The sequence below is a fragment of the Mastigoproctus giganteus genome, chromosome 7, assembly GCF_048544385.1.
Source record: "Mastigoproctus giganteus isolate SK-2022 chromosome 7, ASM4854438v1, whole genome shotgun sequence".
Taxonomy (NCBI): domain Eukaryota; kingdom Metazoa; phylum Arthropoda; class Arachnida; order Uropygi; family Thelyphonidae; genus Mastigoproctus; species Mastigoproctus giganteus.
This window is the reverse complement of record NC_143581.1, coordinates 98,545,928-98,562,615: the sequence shown is the minus strand read 5'-3', so window position 1 is coordinate 98,562,615 and position 16,688 is coordinate 98,545,928.

Here is a 16,688-nt window from a genome sequence, read left to right as displayed (position 1 = left end):
AGAACAAAATGTGGTTCTTCTTACTAGAAAGAAATTCTTTGTGACATTATGAAATCCCATTACGATGAAAATCATAAGTGGACAGTTCGAACCATCAGGTTTCTCTCTCTTTAATTTTGTGGTTTTAGTTGTTAACACAAGATGTGATGTTAAAGTGGAAATTACCAGCATTAACTTAGACATTCTGGTTCTCATCACAAGAATAAAAGTTAGAATTGCACATTCACAGGTTAGAGGTGTCTTGGACTCTTAATCTCTATAGTCGGGAAGGAGTTGCGGCACGCCAATATCTCTGCAAACGTCTTCCTCTTTTTGAATTTAGTTTAATGTTTGTTGTGTTTAAACTGAAAAAACTTGCAAAATTGAAATGTAAAAGTTCGATCTTTGGTTTTCTCTACTTTTTGAAAACCAATATGTTTTCTTAACAACTCAAGAGTGTATGGAATAAACTCAAATGGTGGCAAACAACAATAGTTCAAAAGCGCAGGCTATGTGTCGGAACATCAAAGGTATGACCTACGTTTTTTACTTAAAGGTTACTAAGACAACGGACTTTCTGCGACCATTGAAGTTGTGTGAAGTTAATGTAAATTACTCTTAGAAACACGCTGTCTCTTTAAAGATGATCGTACAATTTCAAAAAATAAAAAAATAAAAATATATATATATATATATAGATATAAAAGTTAACGTTGTAGACACTAAACCAACGATTGAAAAGGATCATTTCAGAAATAATTATCCTAGAAAGTGTTTGTTGGATTATAACGACTCCTTGGCATGTGGGCTCTCGTTTGAGACTAATGCAAAGGTATCAGTCGTCCGTCTGATTCACAGACTGCACTTAAAGTTAGTGCTTTGTTGTTTGGGGTGAAAAACCTTAACTTAGCCTTTTCTTCTTGACAGTTTCTTGCTGCTGTTACCAAAAGTGCTAGCTCCTTATGTGATGTTAAAAACCGAAATCGACATGAATGTCAAAAACGGGGTAAACGTGGATGAAGGTTGTCGCGGAGACACACGGTGTACTCGTGTGGCCCAAATCGACCCTGACACAACATGTTCTACCGCCAACTGTACATCTCTAGGGTACAGGGAATGGACAATAACTTGAACGATACACACTACAACTAAGAGTCACTTCCGATCGACAAAACGCAACAGCGACACAGAAAATAAACAATACCAACTGGTGGAGAGAAAACTCCGCTTCAGGATAACAAATCTTTCCCTTCTTGACACGATACAGAGACCATTAGCTAGGGTTCATTTCTGATTTTTCCCTTACATCCCAATCCAACACACACAGAGAGACCAAAGGTTGGAGCCTACTGTCCACCCGAACCGACCAAAGTGCTCTTGACCGGAGCCTCGCCAACCAATCCGAGAGCAGCCACTGGCCTTCTGCGGGGCCCCCAAATTGCTGGTTTTTTTTCTTGACCCCTCAGCCCATGGGGGAAAAAGATGTAAATGAATCACAGAGTTTGATTTGTTTTTAAAAACTTACCAATCTGTTCGTGTTGAAAGTTCAGTTCGGGATCGAACTTTCCTAACAGCCATAGTTACAAACGACGAGACACTTTGTCTATTCGTTACACAGACTAAAAAAAAAAAACCGTCAGCAATAAAAATTTATCCCTTAAAATGACAGCTTTTTCATAATTTTCAGAGCGATAGTTACTGCGTGATAGTATCAGTTCTAAATATCAGTTTTAAAGTCAGCAGCTCCGAAAACTAGTTCCGGAAATATGCAAGCGATATGTGTTTAAAAAGCCATGTTTATCTATTTGTGTGTGGAGTTAATGTACATGTGATTACTATGTTTCTCGGTAGCCTGCAAAGATGTGTGAATAGTTAAAATACATCTTTATAGATGTTTGTTTCTGATATAAATGACGTCCTCCCCACCCAGGGCGGAAAAGGCCCAGGTTTGAATCCAGTCGATGACGAGAGGAAGCTTAATGGGCTTTTTTTCACTCCATGGCTAAGTTAGTCGGTCTCAGGCGTAGATAGCAAGGTTTTTCTCCCCCAGAAACTGGGATTTTTCATCCAACAAAACAGGGAAATCAAGCAGAGAACATACGCAATTTACAGACAAAATAAATATATGGGTAGATAGATGTATTCATTCAGAATGCATTGACTAGGGCAAACATGGTGGACTAACGAGATTCTACGTGACTTGCTGAATGTGTCATCAAGAGGGATGACTCTAACATTAATTGGCAGGAACAAGCTACATTCCACACGATAGATCTTTTCTGGAGGTAGAATACGATATCGGGGCTTAAATGAAAGAAAAAACGGAAAACACTAAAGCAAACTGTAATTATTTAAAATCTACGGTAAGAAGCAAGCTGTGATTACAGTAAATGAACGGCGAGTGATATCTAGAATACTTAGTTATTTTCCTACAATTTCTAATTTTAAATTTTATACTTGCTGGTGCCACTCAGAAGCATGGAGAATGCGTGATCAACACACAGATGGCAAATATTGCAAAAAAAATTGAAAGCCAGCAGCATTACCTCACTTGCCGAAACCACAAGGATTAGGAATCAGTTATTACAGTAGACTTTCGAAATAACGGCACCTTTGGGAATTTAAGATGCCATTATTTTGAATTTTTCGTTTTCTAGAAAGTTTTATTTTTAATGTATTTAATGCAGGTGCAATTTTATTAACTGCACATAAAAAACACACACATTTTGATCGTCAAAAAGCATTGGCAGAAAATAGCATTGGATCGTTCACTTCTGCTTACGCCCCGTTCTATTTTTCTTTATTATATCGTTCAGTCTGTGTGGTAGCACAGTGGTATCATCACGGTCCTGCCCACACGGGGTGGAAAAGGCCAGGGTTCAAATTCCGTTGATAACGCGAGGAACTTTTATAGGCTGTTTTCACTCCGTGGCTGAGTAAGTGGGTCTCAGGCGTAGATAGCAAGGTCCCCCCATTTCCCCCAGGGGCTCACATCTAGTGAGTATAAGCTTGGCACACCCAGGCTCCTGAGCTGGACATCATCATTCTCTTTCTTGGTGATTCCCTTCTACTTTTGTTTTGTTGTCTCTCTCTCTCTCTCAGGGTAAATCATGGAATTTTTTTTTTTTTTTTTTGGCTGGTGTAGCACAAGCCTCAGGCTTCCTTGCACATGTAGCTAATAATAATAATAAACTGGGGGTTTTCATCCAGCATATCGAGCAGAGAACACACAATTTACAGACACAATACACATGGGTAATGTATTAACATCCAGATGACTAATGTAATAGTTTGGGTTATATCAAGTTTGTTACTAAGCTGTAATGTTGTTCTTTTTTTCTTCTCTGGTTTTTAATTTAAAATAAATGTAAAACAGCGGTTTAACCCATACCAGTACAGAATTCACTTTGAAAATGGCGAACGTAAACAAATACAGAAAATACAAGCAAACAGATGACACCAGTGCGTCCATTTGTGAACATTTCAGAATCTGAAGCTGAGGATTCCCTTCACCTCTACCTTCAGATACTGAATAATGACTATTGTATTACTACAACTATGGTCACGGAAAACAATAACAATAACAAATACTCCCCCGGGTTATTTCTATTTAACAGGCTTTTGGCATCAACGGACACCCCTTCTCACCTATTAGTCTGTTAAATCGAGAGTTCATATACTGTATTAAAATCTAATCGTAAATAAATTATTCCATCTGCCAAATTACAGTGCCAAATTCTCCCCTGGTGGCATAAATTTAAACTATTTTTTTTTTTTCCTTCTACAAATCGCTTCCCCATACTTCTATGCATGATAAAATTTATGCATAGAATTACTATTATTATTAGCCATATGATGCAAGGAAGCCTGAGAGGCTTCATCATCAGCCATTTTCAATCCACTGCAGGATGGCCTCTCCAGCAACTTTCCAGTTCCTTCTGTTTTGAGCACTGGACACCCATTTACTACCCACAAACTCATGAATTTCATCTATCCATCTCCGCCTTTGTCTTCCAGGTTTTCTTCTAGCTCCTCTTGGATACCATTCTGTTATTTTCTTAGTCCATCTGTCATCATGTCTTCGAGCTATGTGTCCTGCCCAAGACCATTTTAGTTCTTTAATTTTGATAACAACGTCCTTTACTTGAGTTTGTTGCCTAATCCATGTGTTTCTCTTCTTATCTAACAGTCTGATTCCCAATATGATTCGTTCCATTCTTCGCTGTGTTGTTCTCAGCTTCTCTTCCATTCTTTTGGTAAGTGCCCAAGTTTCACTTCCATAAGTCATGGTGGGGAGTATACATTGGTTCATTATTTTACGTTTCAGACAGACTGGGATATTGCTCTTCAGTATGTGACTATATTTCCTGAATGCTATCCATCCAAAATTTATTCTTCTCTTGACATCCAGCCATTTATCATTATTACAGCTAATAACTTGTCCCAGATAAGTATATGACTCCACCTTTTCAATTACTGCTCCTTCAATCATTATTTCCCTTTCTGTGGCATACTTGTTCATCATTACTTTTGTTTTAGCCATATTCATCTTTAGTCCAAAATCCTTACTAGCTGTGCATAACTGATTAAGATTTTCCTCTAATTCTTTGGGATCGTGGCTTATGACCACAATGTCATCTGCAAATCGTAAATGGTTTAGGTACTCTCCATTCACATTGACTCCTTTCTGCGACCAGTCTAATCTTCTGAAAGCTTCCTCAAGGGCAGCAGTAAACAGCTTCGGAGATATTGTGTCTCCTTGTCGAACTCCTTTCTCGATTTTAAATTTCCTACTGTCTTTGTCTAGTCTAATAAAGGAGGTAGCACTCTCGTATATTTTCTTCAAAATCATAATATATGGGGTATCAATGCCTTGTCTTTCCAGTGCCCGAAACATTGCCTTATGCTGTATGGAGTCAAATGCCTTTTCATAATCCACAAATGCCAGGCATAATGGTGTTTTATATTCATTTGTTTTCTCCATTAGCTGTGATATTACATGAAGGTGATCCATAGTTGAGAATCCTGTCCTAAAGCCAGCTTGCTCTTTCGGTTGATTCTCATCAAGTATTCTTTCTAATCTGTTAGTAATGACCCTTGTGAACAACTTGTAGATGTGGGATAACAAGCTAATTGGTCTATAATTTCCAATTTCTGATTTATCTCCTTTCTTATGCAGAAAAACTATGATTGCATTATTCCACTGCTTAGGCGTCACACCTTTTCTAATACACTTTGTGAAGAGCCTTGCCAGTTTTTGTGTTATGTCTCTTCCTCCCAATTTTAACAACTCTGCAGTAACTTCATCTTCCCCCGGGGCTTTCTGATTCTTCATTTTCTTCAATGCATGTTCTACCTCATCAGGAAGAATATATTGGGTATGTCGTATGTGTTGCTACTTTGCAATCCATCTTCCCCACTGCTGGCATCATTCCCCTGCTCCTTGTATAATTCTCTATAGTAGTCTTCTGCTATTTGAATTATGCATTCTCTGCTGTTTATCAAGTACACCATCGCTATTCTTCAGTTTCAGTATCATTTGTCTTTCTGTATTACTGCTTATGGCTGCTGATTTAAATCCTTTGTTTTCCCTTAATGCTTGTTCTAATTTTCTTGTGTTAAATCTTCTTCTTATGTCCTCTCTGAGTCTCTTTCTAATGGCTTTGCATAACTCAGTATACTCAATTTTCTCCCTGTCAGTGTTTTTCTTGCTCTTCATTTGTCGTCTTCGGTTCATCATGACAAGTGTTTCTTGACTAATTTTTTCTTCCTTGGATTTCTTTTTCCCTATAGGTTTCTTGGGCTTTATCACTTTCAAAAAGTTGTAATATTCCTCGTCGATATCTTGGTCCTTAGCAGTCTGCAGAAGCTCATACTTGTTCTTAAGTTCCAGTACATACTGCTTTTTCTCCTCTTCTGTTATCTCAAAGACCTTTGTATTATTTACTCGAGTCAGTTTTTTCCTTTCCTTTCCTACATCTATATCAAGTGTACATCTTACCATTCTGTGATCACTTCCAACATTTACCTTATTCAGGACGGTAACATCATTCACAATATATCTTCTGTTAGTGAGGATGAAGTCGATTTCATTAGTAGTTAATCCATTTGGACTCTTCCATGTCCACTTTCTGTTCACCCTTTTCTTGAAAAAAGTGTTCATTACTGACAGTCCTTGAGATTCTGCAAATTCCACAAGTCTTTCACCTCTTTCATTTCTTTCACCAATTCCAAAATTTCCTATAGTTCCCCTTTCTGCGCTGTTTTGTCTTTTTCCAACCTTAGCATTGAAGTCTCCCATAATAATAGTGTAGTGGGTTTTCTGCTCATCTAGAAGACTCTCAATTTCGGTGTACATTTCTTCAACCTCTTCATCATCATGTCTCGATGTTGGTGCATAAATCATTATAATCTTTAGCTTGTATCTCTTAGAAATGTTGAGTATTAGTCTTGACACTCTTGGTGATGTATTTTTGAATTCCAAAATGTTGTTTTTAAAATCTTTATGGACCAGAAACCCAACTCCACCTTCACTCCTTTCACTGTTTCCATTGGTGTACAGCAGATTTCCACTTGATAAACTTATAAGTGATTCATTTCTTCTTCTTGTTTCAGCCAAACCGACGATATTCCAATTCACATTTTCTAATTCCTTTTCCAGCTCTAATATCCTGTCTTCACCGATGAGTGTTCTTACGTTATAACAGGCCAAGTTCAGTTTCCGTGCATGGCAGCCTGGTCGTACCCAGAGATTCTTAGCACCCTCTGCTTCCACTCTACTCCTCTCGCTGCCGTAAGAGGGAGAGTGAAAGCTGCTGGGGACTGAGGGCCATTTGTTTCATCGTGCTTTCATATTGCTGGAGGGTTTGGTCTTTTCCTCTTCACGCTGACCAGACGTCTTGAAGAGAACCACTCTACACGTTCGTTGCCACCTAAGTGACGTAACAGGGCTTACCATCGAGAAGGTGTGCATGAGTGGATTTTAGGGAGGCAGGCCAACCGGACTTCTCCTAAATCTTCTGTAATAGAGAGATATTGGATTCATTAGTGTTTTAGGCTGAGTGTCTGATAACACACAGGATACCTGTTCCCCTCTAAGCCCCCTGAGAGGCTTATGCTGCACCAAAAAATTTCCCGGGTTACCCTCAGAGAAAGGGAGGGAGGGAGACAGAAGTAGAAAGAAATCACCAAGAAAGAGAAGAATGCTGATATCCAGCTCAGGAATCTGGGTTTGCCAAGCCCATACTTACCAGATGTGAGCCCCTGGGGTTTATGCATAGGATAGGATTATTATGTAGTTTTGTCAAATTCAATGATGTGAGGTTTATGCATAGGATACGATTATTATGTAGTTTTGTCAAATTCAAATTAAATTTTTACTGAAACTGATACAGTTTCAGTAAAAATTTAATTTGAATTTGTCATTGTGTTCATATTACTAGTAAAAACAAAAAGTTTTTTGGAATGTTTTTTCCTTTTAAAAATATGACTATGACGTAAATGGGCACCAAATACTTGCTGCATGCAGGCAGCCAAGAAGTGAGGAATGGCCCTGGCCATATACATGTAAAACTGATAAATTAAAATGAAAGTCATTTCAGATTTTAAATCAGCATTGAGGGGAGTGAAACTCGTTTCCCGATTTAAACCAGCATCGAGGAGGGAATGGAACTCGTTTCCATTAAACCAGCACCGAGGGGGAGAAACTCAATTCCCGATTTTACCTGAACAGTGATACTATACACTGAAGCTGTAATTATAGAAAAATAGTTGGCCAGTGATATCAGCAACTGAATGAACAATAGAAATGTCAGTCTGTGAAACAAAAAAAAAAAAAGCACATTCTGACCAATAAACACAGACATTTGTATATGTAAGGGCAGCACCTAGAAGTTTGTTCAACTCTGCCTCGTATCGCTGTGAAGAACAGAATAAACTGTAAAGGGGCCAGAAATATGTCTAGTGTAGGTTTGTGTGTATTCTGTTGTTATGTTCTGGCCTCTTGGCTACCTAGAAGCATCAGTCACCCGGACAGATGATTCTGGGTACTCTTCCACACCACGGGAAGGTGGGCCAGTCCTAGAAAAACATGTACCACATCTCAAAAGAGACTCTGTCCCACTTGGTGTTGCCAGCAGGTGAGCCACAATCCTCTGGGGGCCCATTCCAGAGGGAAGAGATACCAATAAACACATATGCAGGGGTCTGCAATTTTTTAATTATTTATTTTTTTAAAAATTTTTGAAGGGTTCCGTAGTTTGCACGAAGGGATTTTAGTAGTTTGGGAGCCATTGTCTTGGTGTGTTTATCTTCCTCCTCCCTTTCCGCTGTTTTAAAATCAGAAAGCGAGCTCCCTATTTTAAAATAGCGGCAAGGGGTGGGGGATAAACACCCTAAGATTAACTACAGCAGGTTAGGCATGTCAATCACTACTACTGTACTTGCAACAATCAATCATAAGGGGTTTTCTCCCCCTCGGAACATTAACCAGATAATTTATAACTAATCAATATTAATAGCATTAGTACAATCACGATTAGTAATGTTGTTAATTAGAATGAAATTAACAAATTAAATTGGATGGTTTACTGACAGTGCAGCTGTTTGTTAAACCCTTTGGTCCAATTTAAATATGCCAGTTCCTGCACATATTAATTGCTTTTAAGCTTAAATAAAAATGCTTTAGCCCCTCCCCCCCTTTTTATCTGGATAATTTTAACTAGACTTTGTGCATCTTATTTCCACAAATTACTTTAAGGAATGAACCCAAAAGAACATCTAAACACAAGGGTGAGATTAACTAAAACCAGAGTTAAAAGACAAGTCCTGAAATATATATAAAATAAAAATTCATTCTTCAACAGGGCTAAGAATAGTTTCAGTACAGCACAATATACATTCCTTTTAACCAAATTTGATAATAAATGTAGTTCAAGAGGTAAACACTGGATAGCTGCAAACAAGGCCTTTGCTCACATATTTACTTTCAAAGTCCAAGCACTTTAAGCTACTGAGAGGCTAACTTTTCAAGCAGGACTTTGAAGTGTTTAACATTGCTGATAGCTAGAATTGTATCCAGTTTTGCTGAACTGATTAAAGAGGCAAATAAAATAAAGTACATATACAGTCTTTTCCCTATAATGGAAACAGATTGTGAATTATGTTTTGTCCTTAAAACTGCTCTAGATTACTGTTTGCAAGAGAAATCTCAGTACAGGGTGAGACAAATTTGATTACTGTTTTTCTTTCAGAACTTGCAAAACATCACTCACAGAGCTCAATTATATGTTAAATATAGATGGTAATGAAAAACCACAACCATACCAACTAAAAAACACATGATTTTGCCTCATGGACAGTAACACAACTGTAAAAAAGTGATGGGTTATTTTTATTTCATTTTCCCCTTCTAACTCTACTTTAAAAATCTGTTTTGAAGGCATTCAGCTAGAGAAGCAACTAGGCTGTTGTGTTGATAGTTCGTGATTAGACACCAATTGAGCAAGGAATATTTTTAGATCTTAAAGTGATGGTAGAAAACCCATGCTTTTTTCGTTTATAAAAAATGCCTTACGATGTGCAGCATTTAGTATTACTAGTGTCAAATGATGCATGCTTATACAGAATCAGCAAAAATAAAATCTCGAAATCATTAAAGCTCTCCACCTCTACAACACAAGATGTAAGTTTGTTCCAAAAATCTGCTACCCACTGGCTAAAAGCAAATTTTGGCACATCTACTTGCAACTGTTCTTCCTCAATTTGAATTTATGCTCCCTCATGTGTAAGAGGGAGCATAAATTCAAACTGAGGAATGTCTGAGCAAGAGGAAAGATTCTGCTGATATTGAGCTTACTCAATTCATTTAAAGCCTTGAACAACTCACAACCAGATCTCCTTTGCTCATGCCACTCTATGATTTACCCCTTTGTGAACTAGGGATACTTTTGCATATCCACAGTGCACAAGGGGCTCTACTGATTCCAAGAATGCTCTTATAATCATGGATAAATGTTTGCTTGCCTCTTTTGATGTATCCCTTAATATAGCCCATACATTCCAGATAGCTTTTTTTTTTGTTTAGCATCAATAATTTCTTTTCCACTTTCCTCAGTTATGACAAAATTAACTTCTTGTTTAGAATTTTATGTACTTCTGGTATCCCTAAAAAATTTCTCTTGTGTGGATTTAGATGAAAAATACCTATTCAGTTTGTTAGTAACCTGAGTAGGACCATCAGTAGTTAAACCATTCATATCTAGTGGACCAATGTGATTTATCCTCTTCCTTTTAGTGTTTACATAAGTAAAGAAGTCCTTGCCACTATATTTGTATTCTTTGTAGAGATTTCTTGTAATCTGCCTTAGCTTGTATAACCTCCTTTGTGATTTGACTGCAGTGTTTATATCTACTGTAGGCTTCTTTTTACAATGAATAAGAGGAATTACCTCTATAATGATTTGTAGAACACTTCGGTACTAACTTTCTCTCTGTTTTTCAAATGAGTATAAAAAAATTTGAATGAATTCTTCACACTCGTAGAAAAAAAATTGATAATCCAACGCACCCAGAATCAAAGGCCTAAGAATCCCAAACCCGACCCCAAAATACATCAAACCCCCAACCAAAATCCACGAGTGAAAGAAGACATTAGGTCCATATTTTAAAAAAACGAATGCTAAAATAATATTAAAATATTATTAAAGTCATCCCTTGTCGTGGAAGTTGATAGCCTAAATAAGTTTAAGGCTCAGCTGGACAGGTATTTTGAATGAACAGAGGGGTGAAGTGGAAGTGGTTTTTTTTTTTTTTTTTGGCTGATGCTGCATAAGCTTGCTTTCTTGCATCAAATGCCTCTACTAATGCTAATGCTAAAAAAATTGTTACTTTCCTGTTTTTTTTTAACATTTTTTAACAATACTAAACAATTAAAAATGATATTGGCAATTTAGATAGAACTATGGATAATGGTATCTGACTCTAAGTTGAACATAAGCCCAACTGTTAATGCTGATCACTTGGCACTTGGATTCTAGTGATCACAAGTAATTACATAATCAATTTTGGCTTGAAAGCTTTGAATCTGTCAAATATGTTTTGTTTTGTCAAGCAAAATATATATGTCATACATGCATCACAAGGTAAAATTTACATGGGTACTGACGTGCAGAAATATGGTAACAGAAGACTTCCAGAATTGCGTCATATGATTACAAATTTGAAAATACATGATTCATTGGTAAGTTGCTTGTTTTAGAACATTTCCGTTACATGGGAGTTGATAAAGCAGTAGTTTTTGTCAGAGTTTATTATTCTGAGGCTACAATTTTGATTTGCTATTCTCGAATTAATTATCCAAAAAGCACCTGAAATTTTGAGGAAGAAACTATGCAATTGATCTCATATTGTAGAAACCTTCTACAATACCATGCCCAGTTACAATGATAGTAACTGGGCATGGAATGAGGAAAATGTTAACATTAGCAATAGCAAAAGCACATGATGTAAGAAAGAAAGCTTATATAGCATCAGCCAAAAAAAAAAAAAAACACACACCCTTCTCATTTCATCCATCCACTCGCTCCAAATGTTAGTCTAGTTCTGCCTTGAATCTATTTAAGCTATCAACTTCTACGACAGATGGAAGTTTGTTCCAGCAACCATATCTGCATATCTATCCTACAACTGTCTTTCTTCAATTTGAATTTATGCTCTCTCAGGTGATTATTCTGAGCAAGAGGAAGAATCCCATCAGCATTGAGCATGCTCAAACCTTTCAAGGCTTTATACACCCCAATCAGATCACCTTACAAGTGCCTAGTCTCCTGACACTGTAATTTGCAAAACGTAAGCCTTTCTTCATAAGAGAAACCCTTTTGTTCCATTCACTAATCTTGTTGCCCTTCTCTGTACTCATTCCAACAGCTCTACATCCTTCTTAAAATGAGGCCTCCAGACCTGTATACAGTACTCAAGGTGTGGCCTGACCATTGCCTTATACAAAGGTGTTTTTTTTTTGTTTTTTTTTTAGGAGCATTAGCAACTAAGGCCATATTGCTCCAGGATATGCGGTGGTCATTCCCTGACCTTTCCGCATCCGCCGTATGTGTTGGTGACGGGCTTGAACCCCGGTCTAATCAAGAAGCGTGTGCTACGCACTGCTGCTCCTTCCCACCTGGCTACGGAGGCGCCTATATAAAGGTGTAATCACCTCCTTATCTCTGCTAGAAAAATTCCTGTATATCATTGACAAGACCCCATGAGCTACTCTTTCAGACTGTCTGCACTCCTCAGAAAACTTCACAGCTGCCGGCACAATTACCCCCAGATCCTTTTCACTCTTTACTATTGTCAGCATAGTACTACATAGTTTATACATTACTCTGGGGTTACTGCTTCCCTTATGCAGTACTTTACATTTGTCAAGGTTAAATTTCATTTTCCACCCCTCAGGCCATCTGCTCAACTTTTCTAGATCCTGTTGCAGCAGCATACTGTCATTAACAACCCTGCCGACCTTCGTATCGCCTGCAAACTTGGACATTAAGCCTGATAAACCATCGTCAACATCATTAATAAATACAGAAAACAACAACGGACCCAACACTGAACTCTGGGGGACTCCACCTTGAATTTATTTAAACTATTACTTTCCAAAACAACAGATGGAAGTTTGTGTACACCCATTGGCTAAAGGCAAACATCCACACTTCTATTCTGGAACCATCCTTCCTTGATTTGAATTTGTGCCCACTTGTGTGTGGTGTGAACAAGAACAAGTATCCCATCAGCATTGAGCTTGCTCAATCCATTTCAAATCCAAAAACACTTCAATCAGATCACCTCGGAAGTGCCTAGTCTTCAGATGCTGCAATTTGCAGAATTGAAGCTTTTCTTGGTAAGAGCACCCCTCCACCTTCTGTTCTGCTCACCAATTTCATTGCCTTTCTTGTACTCACTCCAACAGTTCCACATCTTTCTTATAATGCAGGCTCCAGACCTATATGCAGTACAGAAGATGTGGCCTGACCACTGCATCATAAGTCTTCCTGAATATTATTGATATAGAAAACAACAGTGTGCACAACACTGAACTTTGGGGGAATCCACTAATAACATTAGTCCACGAGAAGCAGTGTCCATTGATTACCATTCTGTCTTCTTCCACTCAACCATCCCTTTATCCATAGCAGCAACTTTCCCTTAATACCATACTGCTCCAATTTGTACAGTAGTCTTCCATGAGTAGCAGTATCAAAAGCTTTACTAAAATACAAGTATATGATATCAAAATTACTTTTTGCATCCAGTTCCTCTGTGACCACATCATAGTATCCAATCAAATCGATCAGACAAGACTTCCCCTTAACAAACCTATGCAGTGTCTGAATTATTATTTCAGTTTTGTCTAGATGATCTTGCAATGCTTCTTTAACCAGTGATTCAATTATTTTTCCTGAAATAGAAATTAAACTAACAGGTCTGTAACTACTCGTGTCACCCTTTGATCCCCTTTTGTGAATTTGAGATACATTTACACATCTCCAGTCCGTGGGGACATCCCCCTGAGTCCAACAATGCTCTCATAATTATGGCTATGGGCTTGCTTACTTCCTTATTCCCTCCTTTAATTTAACTAGATAAATTCCATCCACCCCATGTGCCTTTCTTATGTTTAGCTTCAACAATTTCTTCTCCACTTTGCTCTCAGTTTGTACAAAATCATTTAGCTGCCTGTTAGAGTTTGATAAGCTTCTGGCCTCCACTGGCCTACAGAATTCTTCATGTGTGAATATAGATGCAAAATTCTCATTTGGCTTGTCAGCAGCCTGAGCACTTTCATCAATAGTGAAACCATCAATATGGAGTGGGAACAATTTGATTTATCCCCTTCCTTCTACAGTTTACATAAGTAAAGAAGTCATTGCTGTTTTTCTTTGCATCCTTTGCCAAATATTTCTTTTAATCTGCCTTCTCTTGCCTAACCTCCTTTGTGACTTGATTACAGACCAGTTTATATCTACCATAGGCTTCTGTGTCACCCATAACTTATCTGCACGGGATGCATATAAATTATTATAATTTATCTGCATGGGATGCATATATTTATGATAATTTATATGCATCCATGCACTTTTCTTCCCTGCCCTGAGATTCATCAGTTTGTGACATTCATTTAGACCTTGAAGAGTATTTCTTAGTTGATATGAAAAGCCTAGTAGCTTCTACGATTAATACTTGAATGCTTTCCATTTAGAATTTGTTGATGGTAACACCATCAGTTTGTCCCTCTGTACAGAATTTAAAAACTGTACAGTGGAAGAGACCACTGTAGTCACATCTATGAAAGCAAAAACGCTTCTCTGCAATCTCAATAGTAGCTACACATTTAAAAATTTTCTGTTTATACTCCGGCATGACAACCAAGTCAAAAAAGTTTACAATAAATTGTCAATACAAATATTTATCGTATTTAGTAGTCACGGGCTTGAGCCCCGGTCCACTTAAGGAACGCGTGCTATGCACTCTCGCTCATGACCACTCATCTATGTCAGTAAATCCCAAAACAATACACTGTGATTATTGCCATGTAGTCATTATTTTATCTGCAGATTCTTAATGCATGAATAATCACTGCTGATATTCAGTTCAAGATTATTACTCCCTCTTGTTGCCTCTCTAATGTTCTGCTGTAGAAAACAGTCATCCAATAAATCTCACAAAAGCCTTACTAGTCTGTGTGACCAACCCACATTCCAGTCAATACCTGAAAACTTAAAATTTCTCAATTATAAGATATTCTGATTTACTGCCACACTGTATTTCTCTGTATAGCTGTTTGTTGTATTCATCAGAGTCATAAGGCCTATAACACACTCCGGCGAAGGTAAAGAAAGCCTGCACAAGAACGACAAGAAAAGTTGGAAAATTAGTTTCCTGATACAGCACTCTAGCGCTGCTCACTCGGTAAACAGACGGTAGGTGTTATCGGTCTGGAGCAAAGTCGAGAACAATATATTGATTGACAGGTAGCATGGCAAACAATGTGCTGATGGTGCGCGAACACAACACACAATAACATCGGTTTAGTATCACTTTAGCAGCACTAATGGTAACTTGTCCTAATTGCACATGCCGTAACCTTTTCTCACCATTACAGTATTTTGTAATGGTGAAAAAGGGTCAGGTTACCTCGCCTTGAATCCCATGGGAGCTTGAACTCCTTCCCAAGTGGAGGGGATAACCTAACCGTTTTTCTTTGGAATCAGTCATATTTAGAAATACATTCATAAAAAAAAAAATTTATGATTATTTTTATTTTCTTGTTCAATAATATGCCCTTATGGTGAAGAAAAAAGGTCAGGTTACCTCCACTTGAATCCCATGGGAGCTTGAACCCCTCTCGAAATGTAGGGAGTAACATATCCTTTTTTCTTTAGAATCATGGGTAGACTAGCACATAAATTGTTTATTAACAAAATATTATTTTTTTATTACTGTACTTTTATTTAGACACTCGTGCGGATACACACGTATCATAACGTCAATCAGCTATTCAGCGTGTGTATGTATATATATATATATATATATATATATATATATACACACACAGTATATATATATATATATATACTGAATATGGTCACCCTATATATATAGGGTGTCCAGAAATTTTTTTTCGGGGCGCTTAAATGTCCCAGTTTCTTATCACGAACAATTTTGCACAAATTTATTTGAGCACAATAAAAAAATTAGTAGCAGAGTTCGGAGCAGTCTTCAATCGCGTCGTACGTCGCCTGTTCACCGCCGGTTTGTGGTCACCTCACTATAAACTTTATAATGGTCAAAAAACTTAATCCATATAATCGAGGTGGTGTCTAGCATTGATTGGCAGACCATTTCTCGTGTATGTACGTGCGACGTTACGTGTTCAGTTTCATTTCACACGACTTTTTAATTTAAGTTCAGACCTGTGTTTTCTTCCTTTATTTTCAGTGCACGTGGCTCGATCAGTTTATAGATAAAGATAAGCGAGTTTTTGTGTAAGTTTTTTAAATTAGTTTAAGCTGCATAATAAAAAAAATGCCTAAACGTAAAAAAATGCCTCTTTAAATGTGTTTCAAAAGGACTTCCAGAAATAATGGAGTTTTATAAAAAAGGAAGACACGAAAATGAGGCTGAATGCAGAATGTGTTCATGTCTTATCAACATAAGTCACGGTGGGAGATGTGATATCAAAGATCACGTTAATTCGAAAAAACACGCAATGAAATTTCAAGCAACTGCATCATCATCTAAATTGGAACACTTTTTTGTCAAAGAAAATTCAAATGAACATGACAAGGTTGCCATCGCTGAACTTACGATGGCGTATCATTTAATTAAACACCATCAGTCATTTAGAAGTGCTTGATTGCTCCTCAAGCCTTTTCGGTCAACTTTTTGATGACTCAAAAATCGCACAAAAATTTTCTAGTGCACGAATGAAAACAATTGCACTAATAAAGAATATACTGGCTCCTTATGTACAGATTTTAAGAATAAAATTAAAAATAACAAATCTCTGTTAAATGCCGTGAAGAGTTCTGCTAAATATATAAATAAAAAATAGTTTTCAAATTTATTGCATAAATTTTGTTGTTCAAAATTTAAGAACTGCATTCTGTTTTTGTTAAGTCTACATTTTGAAAAAAAAAAAAAAAAAAAAT